Source organism: Pristiophorus japonicus, chromosome 9 (genome assembly GCF_044704955.1).
Source record: "Pristiophorus japonicus isolate sPriJap1 chromosome 9, sPriJap1.hap1, whole genome shotgun sequence".
Taxonomy (NCBI): Eukaryota; Metazoa; Chordata; class Chondrichthyes; family Pristiophoridae; genus Pristiophorus; species Pristiophorus japonicus.
In genome coordinates, this window is record NC_091985.1 from 107,147,686 (window position 1) to 107,169,814 (window position 22,129).

Below are 22,129 nucleotides of genomic sequence, written 5' to 3' on the forward strand. Positions count from 1 at the left end.
ATCAGGCGCTTCACTTCCTTCCTGGAGTGCAAGAGGCAGCAGGCGAAGAGGCAGTGAGACGAGCAGCGCTGGGCCGTGCATCGCTGCCACATCGAAAGGCTCCTCCCCTCTCTTAAAGGGTAGGGCCATCGCTGCAGGCTCTGCAAAATAAAAACTTACCTTCTCCCCAACGGCAGACACGATCCAGCCTGATCAGCCTGATGCACTCAAGCAGAGTGCCGGGCTGATCAATCGGGGGCAAAGAAGAGCGGCAACAAACCTGAAAGGGAGCAGTTAAAAAATGTTTTTAAACTTACCTCAGCCACCTTGCTTTTAGTCATTTCCCCTGAAACACCCGGTCTCCAGATGGACGCCTCCTCCAACTGCCGGTGTTTTCGCTCGGTGATGCTACAGGGGACGGAACCCAAGTTTCGATGTGGGGTGCTACCGAGGCAATGCTAATGGCGATGACGTCATGATCGGTGCTGCAAACCTCCATCCGAGTATGGCAAGAGTTAATGTTATCGCTGCACCCGGTCAATACCTGGTTAACACCCCGTTATCACCACCCCCGCCCCCCCCTCCCCCGAGGTAATAGCGGGAGGTGCTAAAAAGGCCAATTTCTATGCCAGTAAAAATGCGAGTTCATTCATCTTTCTTAATAATAATGTTTATATTTTCTGAAATTCAAGCTCACTATTTTAACTGTCAGAGTGGCACATTTAAGGTTGGAAAGGGTATAGGAGATGAAGTATATCAGGAAGTGATCATTAAATGCGAGCGACACCCTAATTGCTTTCCTCACTGGGCCTTGTAAGTTTACTTTCTTCATATATATATATATAAAGGATTATTCCACAATCCCACATTCCCAATGGGAAGCTCCGCTCACCTGGAGGGCTGATCAGAGAATCAGGACTACAACGTTTTATCCCTATCACTGATCCATTGGAAGTGGGGGATTGCATAATTACCTCTACAGTACAGTATCTTGTCATTTACTATATGCGCAAATCCAACACATATTTAAATAGATAACAATGGCAGTTCATATCGCATGACATCAAAATCCCTGATGCTCATTGTACTCTTGTATTTGTGGATCATAAATTTTGAATAGAAAATTGATTTTCAGATCAAATTTGTTATCTTTAAAAATTTAAGTTCACATTTGATAGTCTTTCAAAAGACAAAGTAATTATCTGGGAGACAGCCTGGTACACTGGGTTAACACACTGGCTGAGAAATTGGTTCGCACCCGTCTTGCACCGCACGTGTTCATTCACGTGGGCACATGGACCACACCATAAGGGTACCCCATATTACATTAAAAGCAAACTAATTAGCTACTTGCCTGATGGAGGTGATGGGAAATTGGGTGCCCTGATGCCATTTAAAGGAAACATACAGCTTTTAAAGGCGAGGTGCACCCTGACAGCATTGAATAGAAGGCAATTTTAAAGGCTGCATCTCTACCTACTGCTGCTGGAAGAGCGCACAGGCGGCTTCTAATTTAGAGGGCTCACGCAGGAAAAATAAATTAGTAGGAACATTGTTCTCCACTTCTCTCTCCTCCTTGAAGAACCTCCTTAAAATCTACCACTTTCGCCAAGATTCTTTTCACCTGTCCGAATATCTCTTATGTGGCTCGATGTCAAATGTTTGTCTAGTAATGCTCCTATAAAGCACCTTGGGATGTTTTACGACATAAGGTTTTTGCTATATTTGATCTGGGAGTAACAAATACTGATACTGAGTAAAAAGTGTAAAGCTTTTCCATTCCAAGCATTAACAGCCCTCACATGAGCACACGAAAGGAATATATATATATATATATATATATACACACACAAGAAATAAAATGTTTATATATTTTTTAAACAAGTTCATTAATTCATATCTTTTATTTCAGATCTTCACAGAAAATTTGTCTATATCTTAAGACATCAACATCTCTCCTGGTGAGAACCCGTCATGGTTTCTGATGAGGAAGAAGATTCCGAAGTCTCTGAGCAAGATGAAAGCAGTCAGTCCAAAAGTCCGCCTGAAACAACATCACCAGAAGACACATTGGAAGGAAAGCATTTCCAGCACAGGTCACCATGGAAACTAACACAGGTCATCTGTCATTCCTCCTGCCACACAGAAAGTAGCATATTAGCCTCATGAGCTACAAGCTATGGGCCTCAACCACCCGTCCTTCACCTAGAGACAGCCAGAGATAGGATCAGGTCACAAGACTTGGGGAAGTGCAATATGGATTTATGCATTATGTAAGCTACACAATGACATTGTCAGGCTCCGGAATATCATGCAATAGGCTTGGAGCTAGTTAGACAAGCAGATTAACTCTGTAATCATTTGCAGAGTACACTGGTCATCTCCTTGCCAATTGACGCTCCACTGAGTCCACTGATGGTCAACTGAATGGATTTGAAAGACAACTTGGAGGAAGGGACTGAGTGTAACGTAGCCAAGTTTGTCGACAATACAAAGATGGGGGGAAAAGCAATGTGTGAGGAGGACACACAAAATCTGCAAAAGGACATAGGCTAAGTGAGTGGGCAAACATTTGGCAGATGGAGTATAATACACTTTGGCAGAAAAAAATCAAAGAGCTAGTTATTATTTAAATGGAGAAAGATTGCAAAGTGCTGCAGTACAGCGGGATCTGGGGGTACTTGTGCATGAAACACTAAAGGTTAGTATGCAGGTACAGCAAGTGGTCAGGAAGGCCAATGGAATCTTGGCCTTTATTGCAAAGGGGATGGAGTATAAAAGCAGGGAAGACTTGCTACAGTTGTACAGGGTATTGGTGAGGCCACACCTGGAATACTGCGTGCAGTTTTGGTTTCCATATTTAAGAAAGGGTATACTTGCTTTGGAGGCAGTTCAGATAGGGTTCACTAGGTTGATTCCGGGGATGAGGGTGTTGACTTATATGGAAAGGTTGAGCAGGTTGGGCCTCTACTCATTGGAATTCAGAAGAATTTGAGGTGATCTTATCGAAACATATAGATTATGAGGGAGCTTGACAAGGTAGATGCAGAGCGGATGTTTCCGCTGATGGGGGAGACTAGAACTAGAGGGCATGATCTTAGAATTAAGGGTCGCCCATTTAAAACTGAGATGAGGAGAAATTTCTTCTCTCAGAGGGTTGTGGATGTGTGGAATTGGTTGCCTCAGAGAGCTGTGGAAGCTGGGATATTGAATAAATTTAAGACAGAAATAGACAGTTTCTTAAACTATAAGGGAATAAGGGGTTATGGAGAGCGGGCAGGGAAGTGGACCTGAGTCCATGATCGTATTAAATGGCGGAGCAGGCTCGAGGGGCCAAATGGCCTACTCCTGCTCCTATTTCTTATGTTCTTATGTTCTAACTGAAAATACTGACAGATGTGGCACTTTCCTCTGAGGTAGATCCTGTAGATGTTTCCAGCACAGGATCAGCATAAAAGTATCACTAAGCTTGCATTGTATGCTATAATTTATAAATATATTTAGTAGCAATGCATACTACTATTGTAAATTTAGCTTGTATTATGTAAAAATGGGAATATAATTTATCTTTTACCTGAAGACCTGTAAATGAAGCCATTGTTTTTCAACACTTCTGCTTATAAATCAATTTCCCTCCATATAGATAACCCGTTACCATTGCAAAATTGATCATAAAAATGATAGGTACAGGAAAATCCGCAACATTGTTCCTCCACCACCTCGAGGTATGGAAGTGGTGCCAATTGCAAAAAAAAAAATTAGATACAATACAGAATCAAATTTTGATAATATTCTTAATTCCCTTTCAAATAAGCACATCATGCAATATAATCAAAGGGATCATTTTTCTTAAAAACTAGCGATTGTCCTAAGGAGTTGCTCATGGTGAGTCAGAGATTTTTTTTTTAAACCTATCTCAGGCGATTGCAAGGCTGTGGACGGTGGTGAGGTGTTCTGGTGTTAATGGTGTAAATAGGTTGCACCATGTGTTTTGTGACAGGCTAGATGAAGCAGTTGGTCTTTTTCTGTCCTTTTTCATATATTTTATATATATTTTATATAAAGTAATGCATGGTATTAAATTGAAAACAAGGGCATACAAAGTTGCCAAGACTAGTGGGAGGCCAGAGGATTGGGAAACGTTTAAAAGCCAGCAAAGAACGACTAAAAACATAATAAAGGGAAGAGAGATTATGAAAGTAAACTGGCACAAAATATAAAAACAGATAGTAAGAGTTTCAATAAGTACATAAAAAGGAACAGAGTGGCTAAAGTAAATGTTGGTCCCTTAGAGGATGAGACTGGGGAATTAATAATGGGGAACAAGGAAATGGCAGAGACTTTAAACAAATATTTGTATCAATCTTCATGGTAGAAAACACTAAAAACAACCCAATAGTGGATAATCAAGGGGTTCTAGGGAGGGAGGAACTTAATACAATCACTATCAATAAAGAAATAATACTCAGTAAAATAATGGAACTAAAGGCGGGCATTTCCCCTGGACCTGATGGCTTGCATCCTAGGGTTTTAAAAGAAGTGGCTGCAGAGATAGTGGTTGCATTGGTTGTAATTTACCAAAATTCCCTGGATTCTGGGGAGGCCCCAGTAGATTGGAAAACCGCAAATATAACGCCCCTATTTAAAAAAGGAGGCAGACAGAAAGCAGGAAACTATAGACCAGTTAGCCTAACATCTGTCGTTGGGAAAATGCTGGAGTCCATTATTAAGGAAGCAGTAGCAGGACATTTGGAAAAGCATGATTCAATCAAGCAGAGTCAGCATGGTTTTATAAAAGGGAAATCATGTTTGACAAATTTGCTGGAGTTCTTTGAGGATGTAACGAGCAGGGTGGAAAAGGGGGAACCAGTGGATGTGGTGCGTTTGGATTTCCAGAAGAGATTCGATAAGGTGCCACATAAAAGGTTACTGCATAAGATAAAAGTTCACGGGGTTGGGGGTAATATATTAGCATGGATAGAGGATTGGCTAACTAACAGAAAACAGAGAGTCGGGATAAATGGGTCATTTTCCGGTTGGCAAACAGTAACTAGTGGTGTGTCCCAGGGATCGGTGTTGGGGCCTCAACTATTTACAATTTATATTAATGACTTGGATGAAGGGACCGAATATAATGTAGCCAAGTTTGCTGATGATACAAAGATGGGTGGGAGAGCAAATTGTGAGGAGGACACAAAAAATATGCAAAGGGATATAGACAGGCTAAGTGAGTGGGCAAAAATTTGGCAGATGGTGATGGAGTATAACGTGGGAAAATGTGAGGTTATCCATTTGGCAGAAAAAATAGAAAAGCAAATTATAATTTAAATGGAGAAAAATTGAAAAGTGCTGCAGTACAGAGGGACCTGGGAGTCCTGCATGAAACACAAAAAGTTAGTATGCAGGTAGAGCAAGTAATCAGAAAGGCAAATGGAATGTTGGCCTTTATTGCAAGGAGGATGCAGTATAAAAGCAGAGAAGTCCTGCTATAACTGTGCAGGGTATTGGTGAGGCTGCACTGAGAGTACTGCTTATAGTTTTGGTCTCCATGTTTAAGGAAGGATATATTTGCATTGGAGGCTGTTCAGAGAAGGTACACTAGGTTGATTCTGGAGATGAGGGGGTTGACTTATGAAGATAGTTTGAGTCGGTTGGGCCTATACTCATTGGAGTTCAAAAGAATGAGAGGCGATCTTATCGAAACATATAAGATAATGAGGGGGCTCGACAAGATGAATGCAGAAAGGATATTTCCACTCATATGGGAAACTAAAACTAGGGGACTTAGTCTCAGAATAAGGGGCCGCCCATTTAAAACTGAGATGAGGAGGAATTTCTTCTCTCAGAGGGTTGTAAATCAATGGAATTCTCTGCCCCAGAGAGCTGTGGAGGCTGGGTCATTGAATATATTTAAGGCAAAGATAAACAGATTTTTGAGTGATAAGGGAATAAAGGGTTATGGGGAGCAGGCAGGGAAGTGAAGCTGAGTCCATGATCAGATCAGCCATGATCTTATTAAATGGTGGAGGAGGCTCGAGGGGCCAAATGGTCTACTCCTGCTCCTATTTCTTATGTTCTTATATAAAGTCCACACACCCCTTGGATTTCCATTCTCAGTCATTTTCCAGATGAAAAGGGGGTTTTACAAACAGCGGGAGGAATTTTAACGGGAAAAAAATGGATGGGTTTGGAGCGTGGGGGCATTAAATTGTTAAAATCGGATTCCCGACCTGATCACTCCTCTAACCTGCCCACTTTTACCAGAGGCAGCACCGAGGAGGAAAGGGGACAGGCAACCAACCTACTCCCAGGGTGCAGAATGTCAATTTAAATATTATAATCAGGCTAGAAGCCTCTTCTTTAACCGCCATTTTGTTTTTAATTGCATGCAGACAGGTTTCACACAATTCATTACAGTAAGACAGAGACTGTTGGATCCAGGACATAAGTGTCTTTGTATCTGCCTCCTGGATCCAGGGTCCCTACCTAACCCACACCCGACAATCGGAGAATCCCTCACGAGGCCTCAGATTCCCTCCTCCCCCCTCCCCCTCCCAGGCCTACCCCCCTCACTGATGATGTTCAGGCTAGCCACAATCTTTAGGTAGCTGGCCCTGATCTCACCCTCCCAGTGATTTTCCGGTGGCTGGCCACGAACATCCCTTCACCCCACTACCCCATCATCCAGCCCCGATCCCCTTTCCCCTCACCCCCAACCACCCCCCACCACGATCCTCTGCCCGAACCCCCCGATCCATTTAACGGCCTGGCCCGACCCCGATTCTCTTCCCCCCCCACCCCCCCCCCCGATTCTCTTCCCCCCCCACCGCCAATCCATTTAATGGCCCGCCACTCACATGAACCCACCCACCCTCCCTCCTCTGTGTAGCCACAGGCCTATCCGCCCACAGCCAACCAACCTCTCAATCTTGCTGCGGCCATGAAACCAAGGCCTTACATACAAATCAGGCCCTGCCTTTAATGTTGGCAGGGCCAGTGGGGAACCCAACCTCCCGCCTTGGAGCTCCCCGCACCCCCCCCCCCCCCCCACACTTCTCCTTAAAATTATGGCCAGCATGTCCAAGCACCTCTGTGGAATGGCCTGTCTTGCTGACAATTCTTACTGATGGATACTCTATAGCTGTGCAGGTAACTCTGTAACCATGTAGCACGTGTCTGACAACCTCTTGAATCATCCATCAATTCAACGGGAAACTCCATCATCTGACAATCTCACAGAGACTTGTTCATTACTTTTTTACTAACTCCATCTTGAACAAAGATGACCACTTCTCGTCCCCAAATGCCCAGTTTATATTCCTTCAACAATTTGTACCATGCATGTTAAATTTAGACCCGTCCTCGAGACCCAACAGAGAAGGTGCAGAGGAGGGCAACAAGGATGATCACTGGTATAAGAACTTTGGGCTACAAATATAGGCTTATTGCCTTGGGTTTGCACTCACTACAGAGAGGGGGCTCTCATCCAGGTATTTAAGATGGACAGCATGAAAATCAATAGAGTGTTTGAGGTGGTAGGGGCAGGTAGAATGAGGGGCAATCTCGATAAACCAAGGAAGCAGAGAGTGAGGTTGCAGGCCGAAGGATTTTACATTTCTGAGAGGGCGATCGGCCTATGGAATAAGATTCCAGATGAGGTAGTGAAGATTGATTCCTTACAGCCCATCAAGAAGGTAATAGATGGGCTTCTGGAAAAAGTGATGATCACAGCAATGGAAGGTTAGATTAAACAGTCTGCATAATAATTCATGGATTTGGGGCATTTTGGGGCTTGCCTGATAGTTCATGAGGGGCTACAGAGAAATTTCTGATAGAGGACTCTGGAATTGGAACAGGTCTCTGGCTTTTTTGCTTTTCCCAGGAGTTGGGAGGACAGAATGTTTGGTGTAAGGGGAATAAAATCATCCTAGAATGGATGTGAGCATTTGTGGGCCTGATGGCCTTTTCACATCCTTGATTCATAGACATAAACTCCTCATGAATGAAAGGCTAGGCAGTGTCACCATGCCAAGAGGGAAAAGAGATACAACACATGGTCACAATAAATGGTGGGAATAGACAGAACAAATACAGTCACAATGAAAGGGAAGAAAGAATGTGTAAATTCACAATGAAAAGGGATAAGAGAGATTAGATAGTGTCACAATGAGGGAGATATATATGAAACATGGGCAGTGTCATAATGGAGAAGGGTAATAAGGACAACAATGAATTTGGTTTGAGATTTGTTACAATATAGAAGAAAATAATTGGTTTCAAAGATGCAGAGAAGTACACGGAAATATTTTGATAAAAGTGTCACCAGGATCTGGAGTAATGTGAAGTATTTAGGATCGTTCCAGCTCACCCCTTTGCTGTCTTTCTGATGATTTAAGGCATCAAAGGAAAACTAGAAAAAAATATAATAAACATCTCTACAACAACACAAAAGCAAAATACTGCGGATGCTGGAATCTGAAATAAAAACAGAAAATGCTGGAAATCTCAGCGGGTCAGGCAGCATCTGTGGAGAGAGAAAAACAGAGTTAACGTTTCAGGTCGATGACCCTTCGTCAGAACTGGTGAATGTTCGAAAAGAACAGATTCTTAAGGAGCACTGAAAGGGAGGAGAGAGAAAAAACAAAAGGGAAGGTCTGTGATAGGATGGGAAGGCAGGAGAGATTAGAGAGACAAAAGGGATGATGGGCCAAATTGAAATGGTAATGACAGGAGTTAGAAAAAGGTTAGTATAGATAGGGTGTGAATGGCGGAATAATGATCAGCTGCCATTGGAGATAAAGAGAAAAAAAACAGAAGGTCGTGGGGCGGGTGAGGGGGGGGAGGGTGGAGATGGAGCCAAAAATGGGCAGAGGTTATGGTCTGAAATTGTTGAACTCGGTGTTGAGTACAGAAGGCTGTAAAGTGCATAAACAAAAGATGAGATGCTGTTCCTGGAGCTTGTGTTGAACTTTATTGGAACAGTGTAGGAGACCGAGAACGGAGATGTCGGAGTGGGAGTGGAGCGGAGAATTAAAGTGACAGGCGACCGGAAGCTTGGGGGTTTCGCTTACAGACTGAATGGAGATGTTCAGCAAAGCGGTCACCCAATGTAGAGGAGACCACATCATGAGCAGCGAATACAGTATACTAAATTGAAAGAAGTACAATTAAATCGCTGTTTATTTGGGGCCCTAGATAATGGGAAGGGAGGAGGTAAAAGGGCAGGTGTTGTATCTCCTGCACTTGCACGGGAAGGTGCCATGGGAAGGGGAGGGTGTGTCGGGGGTAACTGCGAAATGGACCAGGGTGTTGCGGAGGGAGCGGTCCCTTCGGAACACTGAGAGGGGAGGGGAAGATGTGATTGGTGGTGGGGGTCACGCTGGAGGTGGCGGAAATGGCGGAGGATGATCCGTTGAACGTGGAGGCTGGTGGGGTGAAAGATGAGGACAAGGGAAACCTTGTTGTGGTTCTGGGAGGGAGGGGAAGGGGTGAGAGCAGAGGTGCAGGAAATAAAACGAACACGGTCGAGGGCCATGTTAACCACGGCGGAGGGGAATCCTCGGTTGAGGAAAAAGGAAGACATGTCAGAGGCACTAGTGTGAAAGATGGCGTCGTCAGAGCAGATGCGACGGAGATAGAGAAACTGGAAGAATGGAATGGAGTCCTTACAGGATGCGGGGTGGGAGGAAGTTTAGTTCAGGTAGCTGTGGGAGTCAGTGGGCTTATAGTGGATACTGGTCGATAGCCCATCCCCAGAAATGGAGGCAGAGAAGTCGAAAAAGAGAAGGGAAGAGTCGGAGATGGACCACGTGAAGGCGAATAAACATTTGTCAGCTTATGGATAGGTCATTGAGAAGTGATCCTTTATGTTTTCTTAAGTCATCTCTTGTGGCCACTCTCTATCTGTTCACTCCAATTTCTAAAACTAAACAGAACTGCCACTTGATGATGGGAATTCCAGTCATGAGAATGTATCCATATCCAATTTAGAAGGTCTGCAACAGAGGTCCGAAACCCATCACAGAATTGTGGAACAGTACATCCCAGAAGGAGGCCATTCAGCTCATCAAGTCTGTGAGGGCTCTTTCGAAGAGCACGTCCCACTCCCCCGCTCCTTCCCCATATCCCTGCAATTCTTTCTCCTTCAAGTATTTATCCAATTCCCTTTTGAAGGCTACTATTGAATTTATATCTACCAACTTATTGGGTAGTGCATTCCAATCCTAACCACTTGTGGCATTAAAAAAAATTCCTCATGTCGCGTCTGGTTCTTTTGCCAATCACCTTAAATCTGTGCCCTCTCATTATCGACTCTTCAATGATTGGAAACAGTTTCTCTTTATTTACGCTATCTAAATCCTTCATAAAATGCAATGCATTTAATCATTGTAATCTTCATAGCCAGCCTTCTGAACTACTTAGTATCATCATCATCATAGGCAGTCCCTCGAAATTGAGGAAGACTTGCTTCCACTCTAAAAATGAGTTCTTAGGTGACTGTACAGTCCAATACGGGAATTACAGTCTCTGTCACAGGTGGGGCAAACAATGGTTGAAGGAAAGGGTGGGTGGGGAATCTGGTTTGTCGCACGCTCCTTCTGTGCTCTCGGAGATGAGACTCAAGGTGCTCAGCGCCCTCCCAGGTGCTGTTATATGGAGAACAGTTGTCAGCTCTAATCTTGCTTGATGCACGCGTGAATGGTTTTATGTATTGGAAGTTATTAGTGGATTGGTTCACGAGATTAGATGCAAATATTATGTTGTTAGAAATTAATGCATATTTTTACAGGACAGAAACCAGGGTGCCAGTTACTAAATCAAAATATTTTTTAGAAGGCTTTTATTGCATATTAGTAAATGCAAGACTTCTTTAACATTTATTTCACTTTAAAAGATTTTTCAGGACATAACTGGGTCATAACAAAATTATGACCAATAATATACAATGATTTTGTAAGAATTGCAATCACAGTACAGCCATATTTATACATAAATAGCTTTGTCACTTGATGCACAGAATCTATAAAGATCCTTACCAAAGAACAACTCAAATGACTGCAGATCTTTCTTGGTCCCACAATGTTAGAGCACTAAATATAATTAGTAAAGGACCACAAACTTGTTGGAATATTTTTCACATTATGAAAATTCAGCTTTGCTTAGTTAGTTTCTAAAAGGAATTTCATATTTAACCAACCTTACTGAATTATTTGAAGAAGTAACAGTAGACAAGGGCAATGCAGTGGATGTGGCCTTTCAGAAGGCCGCATAACAGTCTCATGGCGAAGGGCAGGATGAAATGGGGATTGTTAGCGCCCATGTTTTGGGGCTACCGGTGCCTTTAGAGCTCAAAAGTGGCATCCACAGCACGCACACTTGTTGGGCGAATCTCCCGACATGCCATATTGGTGCAAGCATTAAAGCATTCACAGTGAATATCCACCGAAAGTATACAGAGCAGGCAGATCATGACGTCAATCAGTGCGCAACACTGATTTGACACCAGTGGTGCTATTTAGAGCTCAATGCACCAACTAATGCCCTCTCTTAACCTGCTCAGGAAGGGACCCCCATCCACTACTTACAGGTTAATTGCTGGTTGATTACTTCTGGCTGTTGTTACGATTCTACAAGTGTTTGGTGCTTTCTATAGTTGTTTCAAGTGACAAAAGTCTACAGGGAGTGCTATGGCAGGTGCTGAAGGACTTTTAGCTGACTTCAAGGTTTCTGCACAAATCAGTTGCTACCAGACATGGGTGCACTTGTAGGCATTCCCCTTGGAGTACAGCATGACAGGGAGAATGAGCAGAGGCCACACAGAGTTGGACAAACTGCTGGAAGAGGGAGGAGGAGGATAGTGAGAAGGGCTCTCAGCAGAAGGCCATATCCACCCAGGGTGTCCAGGGAGCAATTCTCCTTGCGGAACCTCAGCGAGGAACAATGTGTGAAATGTCTGCGCTTCAGTAAGGACATCCTCATTGAAATCTGCAGCACGCCGTAGCCACAATTGCAATTCCAGAATAGGAAAGGATTGCATTGCCAGTGGCTTTGAAGGTGATCGTGGTGATGAACTTTTATGCATATCAAAGAGAGCTGACTACATTTCATTCTCCCTTGCCAGACATAAGCGAGCGAGCACGCGGCTTCGCAAGGATTGCAGGCCTCCGCATGGTGCAGAGTGACATTGACTGCATGCACATCGCTTTGCGGGCACTGCATGAGGACTCTGCCATGTACCGGAACCGAAAGGGATTCCACTCCCTCAACACCCAGCTGGTGTGCGATCATAGGCAGCAAATCATGCAGGTCAATGCCTGATATCCTGGCAGCCTTCATTTGCGGCTGTCCGCTGTGCATCTGCATTTGAGCCACTACAACAAACCGATGGGTGGCTACTGGGTGACAAAGGCTGTCCGCTGCCGACAAAGATCACGACTCCGGTTTGCAATCCACGCACACATGCACAGCATGCATACAATGAAAGCCATGCTGCCACATGAAATGTGATAGAGCAGACCATTGGTGTACTGAAACAATGCTTCCACTACCTGGACCGCTCTGGCGAAGACCTGCAGTACTCGGCAGAGTGGGTGTCAAGATTCGTGGTGGTCTGCTGCATGTTGCGCAACCTCACCATCATGAGGGCTCTTGCCACCAGCTATACAGCGAGCAACTGAGGAACAGGAGGAGGAAGAGGAAGGGAGGAGGCAACCTAGATAGTTCCTTTCCGTCCGGGTTATCCCATGAAGAACTCATCCGAGTGCGGTACCGGTAACCACAATCCCAATTCCCCATTCAACAACAGTCCCACACCTTACCTTCCCTCTGTTACTGACCATCACAGTGTCTGCTTGGCCACAATGCAAAAATAAAAGCCTCCAGAACATAAATATTTCAAACCAAATTTGTAAATGAAATCATGCCATATTGCACACAAAATTTAACTAGGCACACTTGTACATTCCCTTAATGCCTGTCTTCTGTGTGACTTTGCCTGTTCTAGTGCTCCTACGAAGTGCTACCCCAGTGACTGCAGCAAGGCTGGTGGAAGACTGCTGAGTTTCAATGGAGGAGGCTGCACATGACCTTACAGGACAACCTCAAGCAGCTCTAGACAGCCTTGCTGTGGGTTGCACCATCTCGGCATGAGCGGCAGCATGGCTGGCTGAAAGGTAACAGCAAGGGCACTGGCTGAGTAGCAGGGATGTGAACAGGAATGCTGTCAAGCTGAGAGAGCACAGCAGGTTCGTGCTCCATGGAGCCACTGGGAACGGCACCTCAGCAATCCTAGTAATCTGTTGGAGGACAGGTTTCTGGACTGCTGTTACACCCTGCAAGCCCCTTTGCACACTGGTATCCAGAGCTATGATTGCAGCAAACTAACCTTGCATAGCAGCAGTCTAAGCTTCCAGTGCAGCACTCAGACATTGGGTGGCTGTTGCTTGTGCTGTAATGGAAAATGCAACATTAGCCATCAGACGCTGCATCATGGTTGGGTCCATAAGTGTGCGAACCTGCGCAATCCTTTCCCCCTGCCCTGGCTGCAGGCCACATATGCCAGGTGTCTCACCACATGCAAATCCTGCCTCTATGCCATCCTCTAAATTATGCACAATGTCAGTATCTGCGAGTATAAAATCAAGTGACAGTGCATCTTCATCATTATTGTCTCCTTGCTGTTCCTCTATTGCCTGGTCAGGTTGCACTTGCTGGGTATCTGAAAGGAGAAAGGCACAAGGGTAAGGTTGTGGTGGGGAGGGGGGGGAAGTAAGAGGTGCATTCTTACATCAGCTGCATCACTGAGGTTGTGGACACTGGCGGGGCTGGAGGGATCGGTGAAGAGGGCATCTGCATACCTAATCCTCTTTCTCTCATCCCAGTTCTCCCTCATCCCACAATCCCACAGCACGCAAGCTGTACATGGTGTAAGCACACACTTCTTATTACATCTTCCGCACCACAACACAACCATTGTTCATTTCTTTCCCCCCAGCCTCTCGCTCTCCCCCCAACCTCTCGCTCTCCCCCCAACCTCTCTCTCGCTCTTGGCCCCAAGGCCTCCACTCTCGGCCCCAGGCCGGCCGGGGTGGGGTAGAGAGGCGGAACCTCAGGTCCTGCTTCTCGGCACCACCTGCATGGAATGATTTGGGCTGGGATGTGGGGACAGAACTTGACAGGGACGGGGCTTGTTGCATGTCTGTCAAAAAAGTGCAGTACAGGCATGGGAGATGGGGCTTGATGGACGCCTGTCTGTCAAAAAAGGTGCAGTACAAATAGTTACATTGTTCACACACCTCTGCTCTCACCCCCTTCCCCTCCCTCTCCGAACCATGACAGGGTTCCCCATGTCCTCGCCTTTTACCCCACCAGCCGCCACGTTCAACGGATCATCCTCCGCCATTTCCATCACCTCCAGCATGATCCCACCACCAAACACATCTTCCCCTCCCCTCCCCTCTCAGCATTCTGAAGGGACCGCTCCCTGCGCGATATCCTGGTCCATTCCGCAGTCACCCCCAGCACACCCTTCTCTTCCCACGGCACCTTTCCATGCAAGCACAGGAGATGCAATACCTGCCCTTTTACCTCCTCCCTTCCCACTATCCAGGGCCCCAAATACTCCTTCCATGTGAAACAGCGATTTACTTGTACTTCTTTCAATTTAGTATACTGTATTCGCTGCTCACGATGTGGTCTCCTCTACATTGGGGAGACCAAGCATAGATTGGGTGACCGCTTTGCGGAGCATCTTTGTTCAATCCGCAAGTGTGACCCTGAACTTCTGGTCGCCTGTCACTTTAGTTCTCCGCTCCACTCCCACTCTGACCTCTCTGTCATCGGTCTCCTACACTGTTCCAACGAAGCTCAACAAGTTCGAGGAACAGTACCTCATCTTTCGTTTAGGCACTTTACAGCCTTCTGGACTCAACATTGAGTTCAACAATTTCAGAGTGCAGCCGCTGGCCAATCTTTGACTCTCTCTCCCCCGCCACCATCCACCCCCACACAGCCCCCCGCCCGGAGCCTGTTTGTTTCTTTACTTATTTATTTCTCCTTGTCTCTAATGGCAGCTGGTCATTATCCCGCCATTCACACCCTATCTTGACTAATGTTTTTCTAACTCCTGGCATTTATATTTGGATTTGGACCATTATCCCTTTTGTCTCTCTAATCTCTCCTGTCTTCCAACCTATCACAGACCTTCCCTTTTGTTCTTTCTTTCCCTCCACCTTTCAGTGCTTGTTAAGAATCTGATGAAGTTCTTCAGTTCTGATGAAGGGTCATTGACTCGAAATGTTAACTCTGTTTCTCTCTCCACAGATGCTGTCCGACCTGCTGAGATTTCCAGCATTTTCTGTTTTTATTCCCGATTCCAGCATCCGCAGTATTTTGCTTCTGTATTAGAGAAATGCTGTGAAGGTCTAAAGTGGCTTGCGGAGGTGCGGAGCGAGAACCCAGGTTCTTGGATGCAGCTTTGGAGGCCTTGTTTCAGAATGGGAGAAGAGAGATCCTATACCTCTTGGTGGGGCAGAAATCCCATCAGGCAACACCTCCGTTCTCAGAGGAAGGAGCTTGCAGGGGAGGTGAGTGCTAGAAGCTTAACTCCTCAGACATGGCTGAAATGCAGGAAAACGTTCAATGACCTCATCAGCATTGTCAAGGTAAGAATCTTACTTTTCCCTTGTGGGGTCTTCACATATTGAAACACTGGCCTCAAGTGTACAGGAGCTTGGGCAGGGGGCTATGTACAACAGGTCCCAGTTGGAGGAGGCTGAGATAACCTACCAGTTCTGCTGCAGAGGACTCAATGCAAGCTTCAAGAGCTCAGATACTGAAGGCGGCTTATGGCATACACCAGGAAATGTTGGATGTACTGGGCAGTCTGCCAATGAGTTTACATGCAATGGCTGAGAGCATGGAGGATGCCAGCTCCTACTTGTTTCAGGGCTTGCCGCAAAGAATGGAGAGCATTCTGTCCAACATAGAGCTAGTTGTCAGCTCCATGAAAATGACTGTGGCGCGAACCATGATGGAGCCTCTGTTGACAACTCTGACAGTTTCCATGGCAGCTCACACTGCTACCATGGAGACTCAGATTGCTGCCATTTTGGCTTTGAGACCAGTGTTGGGCTTCCAGAGCACTCTGTTCTTACGCAGAACTGTAGGAGTGCTGAGATACAGTCCCAGGCAATTGACCGTGGCTCCATGGCAGAGGTATCTCCTGTCATGCCAAGATGATGGTAAGAATTGATCGTTCATTGTCACAAAGTTATGCAGCATGCAGCACATGCCCACAAATCTGGTAAAACAGTTTGGACCGCACTGCAAAACTCCTCAAACAATCCAGGCAGCAGATCTGTTGCCTGTGCACACCAATGGTCCACTAAATGATATTTCTGATGGCGACATGGCTCTTATGTACACCAGCTCTGTAACTGTACCGAGTTCCTGACAAGGATACCCCTTGTCGCCCAGTAGCTTGCATGTGACTTGATGGCCTGGTTTGAATAAAGGTAGCACAGCTGACTGGCGCAGGATGAATGAATCACAACTGCTGCCAGGAAACCAGACACAGACCTGCATTAAGTGCTGCCTGTGGTCAAAAACAAGCTGGACATTGAGGGAGTGTAATTTCTTTCTATTCAGAAATATTCCAGGATGGTGATGGAGAGCACACAAGAAATTGTGGGTACAGTCAATGGCAGCTTGGATCGTGGGGAAGCCTGCATGTCACAAATCAGTTGTAGAAGACAGTAAATAGAGAAAAAAATGCTCAGAAGTTAACCTGCAGCTTAAAAGGATAAACCAGCCACTAAACTGTATGGAGTACATGAGGTCTTTAAATAACACGGTTGTAATGTATGCACCAGTGAGATTGCTCACAGGTTTATATAGCTGTTGAGGGGCCTACTGGATGGCAGAGGAGCGGGCTGGATGACATCTGAACAGCTGGCACAGCGCCTATCCTGGGCCGATGTCCGGCGCGCGGCCAATGCCATCAAGTCGCTAAAAACAGCTCTGGGCCCTGACTCCGTTAGGTGTGTCGAGGAGGCTCAAGCACGTGGGGAGATCCCGTCCGAACTGATCCCCGTCCGGACGGAATTCTTCTTCAGCGCCAAGCCCCGAAACCTCCCTCGGGAGCCGGCGTCTCACAACTTGAGCCGCCTCGGGGAAATCCCCTCTGTGCCTTTCAGTTCTGTGTGGAGGGGTTTCCTGTACAGGCTGCTCCTGCACACTCTCCACCTTGCCATCCTCGTCTGCCGTCCGGACACGCCATGGCGCACCATCTTGCCATCCGGAGGAGGCGGGGGTCCCCATTGGAGTGCACTCTATGCGGGAGTCCTCCCTCTATGTATTGGGGACTTGGCCTGGAGGGTGTTGCATGGAGCGGTCCCGTGCAATCGATTTTTAAGTTGGTTCACGGACTCCCCAACCGCCTATAATTTCTGCGGTCTAGAGGAGTCTGTATTCCATATTTATGTTGAATGTGTGAGGTTGCAGCCCCTATTCCATTATTTGAAGGGGCTGCTCCTCAATTTCTGGTTGCACTTCAGTCCCACACTCCTGATCTTTGGGCACCCTGTGCGGAGGGGAGCGGGTAGGTCCGAGGGCCTCCTTGTAGGACTGCTCCTGGGCACGGCCAAGGGTACCATCAGCCAGTCCAGGCAGCGGGCGGTCGAGGGGGTCGTTCAGCCTGACTGCCTGCCTCTCTTCAGTGCGTACATCCGAGCCAGGGTGTCCTTGGAGATGGAGCACGCGGTGTCCACCGGTACGTTCGCCGCCTTCCGCAAGAGGTGGGCGCCGGAGGGACTGGAGTGCATTATTACCCCCAGCAACCAAATTTTAATTTGATTTTATATGTTTTAAAGTTTAATTTGTTTTAATTGCCGATTTTAGTGTCCCCCTCCCCTTTTATAGGGGGCACTTGTAAAATATGCGATTTTAATGCCCAAAAAAAACCACAAAAAAACCCTACAAAAATACAAAAAAAAAGGGCATTGGAAAATGTTTGGAGTGGCCCCCCAGATTGGGGGGTACTTGATTTAAATGTTTTATTTTGTCGCCTCTAAAAGAGTTGTAGAGCTGTTGGAGGCGTAAAAAATTTATATAGCTGTTGGGGGGCCTACTGGATGGCGGAGGAGCGGGCTGGATGACATCTGAAGAGCTGGCACGGCGCCTAAACTGGGCCGATGTCCGGCGCGCGGCCAATGCCATCAAGTCGCTAAAAACAGCTCTGGGCCCTGACTCTGTTAGGTGTGTCGAGGATGCTCAAGCACATGGGGAGATCCCGTCCGAACTGACCCCCGTCCGGACGGAATTCCTCATCGGCGCCAAGCCCCAAAACCACCCTCAGGAGCCGGCATCTTACAACTTGAGCCTCCTCTGGGAAATCCCTTCTGTGCCTTTCAGTTCTGCACGGAGGGGTTTCCTGTACAGGCTGCTCCTGCACACTCTCCACCTTGCCATCCTCGTCTGCCGTCCGGACACGCCATGGCGCACCATCTTGCCATCCGGAGGAGGCGGGAGTCCCCAATGGAGTGCACTCTATGCGGGAATCCTTCCTCTATTTATTGGGGACTTGGCCTGGAGGGTGTTGCATGGAGCAGTCCCGTGCAATCGATTTTTAAGTCGGTTCACGGACTCCCCAACCGCTTATAATTTCTGCGGTCTAGAGGAGTCCGTATTCCATATTTATGTTGAATGTGCGAGGTTGCAGCTCCTATTCCATTATTTGAAGGGGCTGTTCCTCAAATTCTGGTTGCACTTCAGTCCCACACTCCTGATCTTTGGGCACCCTGTGCAGAGGGGAGCGAGCAGATCGGAAGTCCTTCTCATGGGCCTGCTCCTGAGCATGGCCAAGGTGGCCATTAACCGGTCCAGGCAGTGGGCGGTCGAGAGAGTCATTCAGCCCGACTGCCTGCCTCTCTTCTGTGGTTACATTCGAGCCAGGGTGTCCCTGGAGATGGAGCACGTGGTGTCCACTGGTACGCTCGCGGCCTTCCGTGACAGGTGGGCACCGGAGAGACAGGAATGCATCATCACCCCCGGCAGCCAAATTTTAATTTGATTTATTTTAACATCCACAGTTTAATTTTGTTTAATGTGTCAGTTTTAGTGCCCCTTTAATAAGGAGGCACTTGTATTAATGTTTCTGCTTAAAATACTTATAGAGCTGTTGAGGGGCCTACTGGATGGCAGGGGAGTGGTTGAATGGCGCCAGAAGAGCTGGCATGGTGCCTATCCTGGGCCGACATCAGGTTCGTGGCCAATGCCATCGAGTCACTAAAAATGGCACTGGGCCCTGACTCCACTAGGTGTGTCGAGGAGGTTCAAGCACGTGGGACGATCCCGTCCGAACTGATCCTCGTTTGGATGGAATTCCTCATCAGCGCCAGGCCCCAAAACCTCACTCGGGAGCCAGCACCTCACAACTTGAGAGCCTCCTCCGGGAAATCCCCTCCATGCTTTTCAGTTCCGCGCAGAGGGGATTCCTGTACGGGCTGCTCTTGCACACTGGCAACCAAATTTTAATTTGACTATTTATTGTTAAAAGTTAATTTGTTTAATGTGCCGGTTTTGATGCCCTCCCTTTAATCAGGGGGCACTTGATTGAAATTTTATTTACAGGAGCAACTAAAATAGTTGCAGCCTCTGTTCCAATATTTGAAGGGGCTGCTCCTCAAATTCTGGTTGCATTTCAGTCCCACGCTCCTGATCTTTGGGCATCCTGTGCAGAGGGGAATGGGCAGGTCAGAAGCTCTCCTTGTAGGACTGCTCCTGGGCATGGCCAAGGGGGCCATTAACCAATCCAGGCAGCGGGCGGTTGAGGGGGTCATTCATTCCGCCTGCCTGCCTCTCTTCCACGGTTATATTCAAGCCAGGGAGCCGGCGCCTAACAACTTGAGCTGCCTCTGGGAAATCCCGTCCATGCCTTTCAGATCTGCGCAAAGGAGATTTCTGTACGTGTTGCTCTTGCACACCCTCCATTTTGCCATCCTCATCTGCTGTCCGGAGGTGGCGTGTGTCCCCAATGGAATGCTCCCTTTATTTATTGGGGACTTGGCCTGGAGTGTGTTGCACGGGGCAGTCCCGTACAATAAGTTTTTAAGTCGGTTCACAGACTCCCAGGCCGCCTGCCATTTCTGTGGTCTGGAGAAGTCTGTGTTCCATGTTTATGTTCAGTGCCCCATTCCATTATTTTACAGGGCTGCTCCTCGATTTTTGGCTGCACTTTAGTCCCGTGCTCCTGATCTTTGGGCACCCTGTGCAGAGGGGAGCGGGCAGATCGGAAGGCCTCCTCGTAGGACTGCTCCTGGGCACAGCCAAGGTGGCCATTAACAGGCCCAGGCAGAGGGCTGTCAAAGGTGTAATTCAGCCCGACTGCCTGCCTCTCTTCCAAGGCTACATTCACACCAGGGTGTCTCTGGAGATGGAGCATGCAGTACGCTCGCGGCCTTTCGTGAGAGGTGGGCATCGGAGAGACTGGAGTGCATCATCACCCCGGCAACCAAATTTTAATTTGATTTAAGTTTCCGTTAAAGTTTTATTTGGAAATTTGTGGATTCTAGTGCCCTTGCCAAAAGAGGGCATTTGATTTTAAGTTTCTACTTAAAATAGTTGTAGAGCTGTTGAGCTGTGAGTGGCTTAGCCAGTCACATGATGTTGCTAATAAACCAACTAGTTCTTAATAGCAATGTGTTGTTATGAATTCTTAAGCAAAGAACCCATGAAGCAAATACATGACATTGTGAAAGCCTATTAACGGTATGAATGGGGTGAGTTGCTGAGTGAGTTTATCACGTAAAGAGTCAAGCATTGGGCAAACCAATTTCACAAGGGGATCCTACAACAAGTGTAGGACCCTTACTTAAATATGATAATGAAGCTGTTTAATACTTCCGGAGCATGTGCATGTTGCCCACCGTATTGGATAACGTGGTATCCATTTTACACCTGTAAAATGCGCGTCGTGCAATCGAATTTCTAGGCATATGATTTTATTATTTTAATGTTAACTCAATTAAAATAAACACCAGTTGAATTTCAAAATCTACTAATGGTCTCACCTGTACTTTATTGACAATTAGCAAAGTTCAGTGCTAATTGCATCAACCTGTGAGATAGAGATTTTCATTTCTAATATTATTGAGGCAAAGAGGAAGACACAAATACAGAGAAAGGTAGACAGATGTTTTCCTTCCTTATTGTAATTTTATTTTTTTATGTGACTTTTGAAAATAAACAAAGCCTCTTTGAAGGAAACAGGAAGGCGGTCTAGTAGGGTAGGGAGTGGGTTAAAGAAGAAAAACATTAAGAGCTCAGGTGCTATTTTGAAGTTTATAATGAGAGTGAAAAAGACAAGAACAAGAAGCCATGGTAATTCTGTACAAAATCGTTGTTCAGCCACATCTCCAATACTGTACACAGTTAAGGCATCTCTCTGTAAGCAGGCTATAAAGTTTAGGAGAAAACGTAATGCAGATTTACCAGAGTGAAACCATGGCTGAAGGACCTGAGTTACAAAGATATGCTAGAGTGACTCAGACTGTATTATTTTACATAGAGAAGACTTTCGGCTTTTCTGTTTTCGGGGCGATATTGGCGGCAAGGCAGGAAAGTTACCAGCCGGGAATAGTTTGTGCTTTGGTATGTAAGTTTGGGCATCTGGGCCCTGCGTCAGGGGTTCAGCGCTAAGGAAGGCATTGGATGGAAAACTCCTGAGCTAAAGAGCGGGGCCATGAGCGATCCGAGAGAGGCCGGGGGGTGGGGGGGGGGGAGGAAGTGGGGAACCTAAGGAAAAACAAAAAACATTCCTAAAACATTGCCCACGTCACACGCAACACAAATCGCACAATAAAATTAAAACAAAAAACACTCGCACTTACTTTTGTAGTAATTTACTTTCCTCTCCACCGCCGGCATGGCTGATTTCCCAGGCTGTCACTGCAGGCGTAGTTTTGGGCAGGAGCTCAAACTCGTGCTTGTGTTGCAACCAGGGGCGTTGCACACCCGGCGCAGCTCTTCTCGCCGGTGCTGCTCAGCACCGCCACAAAACCCGACCGGAGGATTGCGGCGGGACACTGGACCCTGCCCTTCACGCCGCTCCGGGGCGAAACCTGGAGCTCAAAGGACCGGAAAATCCAGCCCA

At 46.7% G+C, this 22,129-nt stretch overlaps 1 long non-coding RNA gene across 1 annotated transcript; it reads right to left on the bottom strand.

The window, feature by feature from the left end:
• Positions 1–1,977: 1,977 nt before the first annotated feature.
• Positions 1,978–21,916, bottom strand: LOC139272654 (uncharacterized). The gene is made up of 3 exons (XR_011594928.1): positions 21,867–21,916; positions 13,364–13,426; positions 1,978–2,023 (listed from the first exon to the last, which is right to left on the bottom strand). It is a non-coding gene; the product is annotated as an uncharacterized lncRNA (long non-coding RNA).
• Between the last annotated feature and the right edge of the window lie 213 nt (positions 21,917–22,129).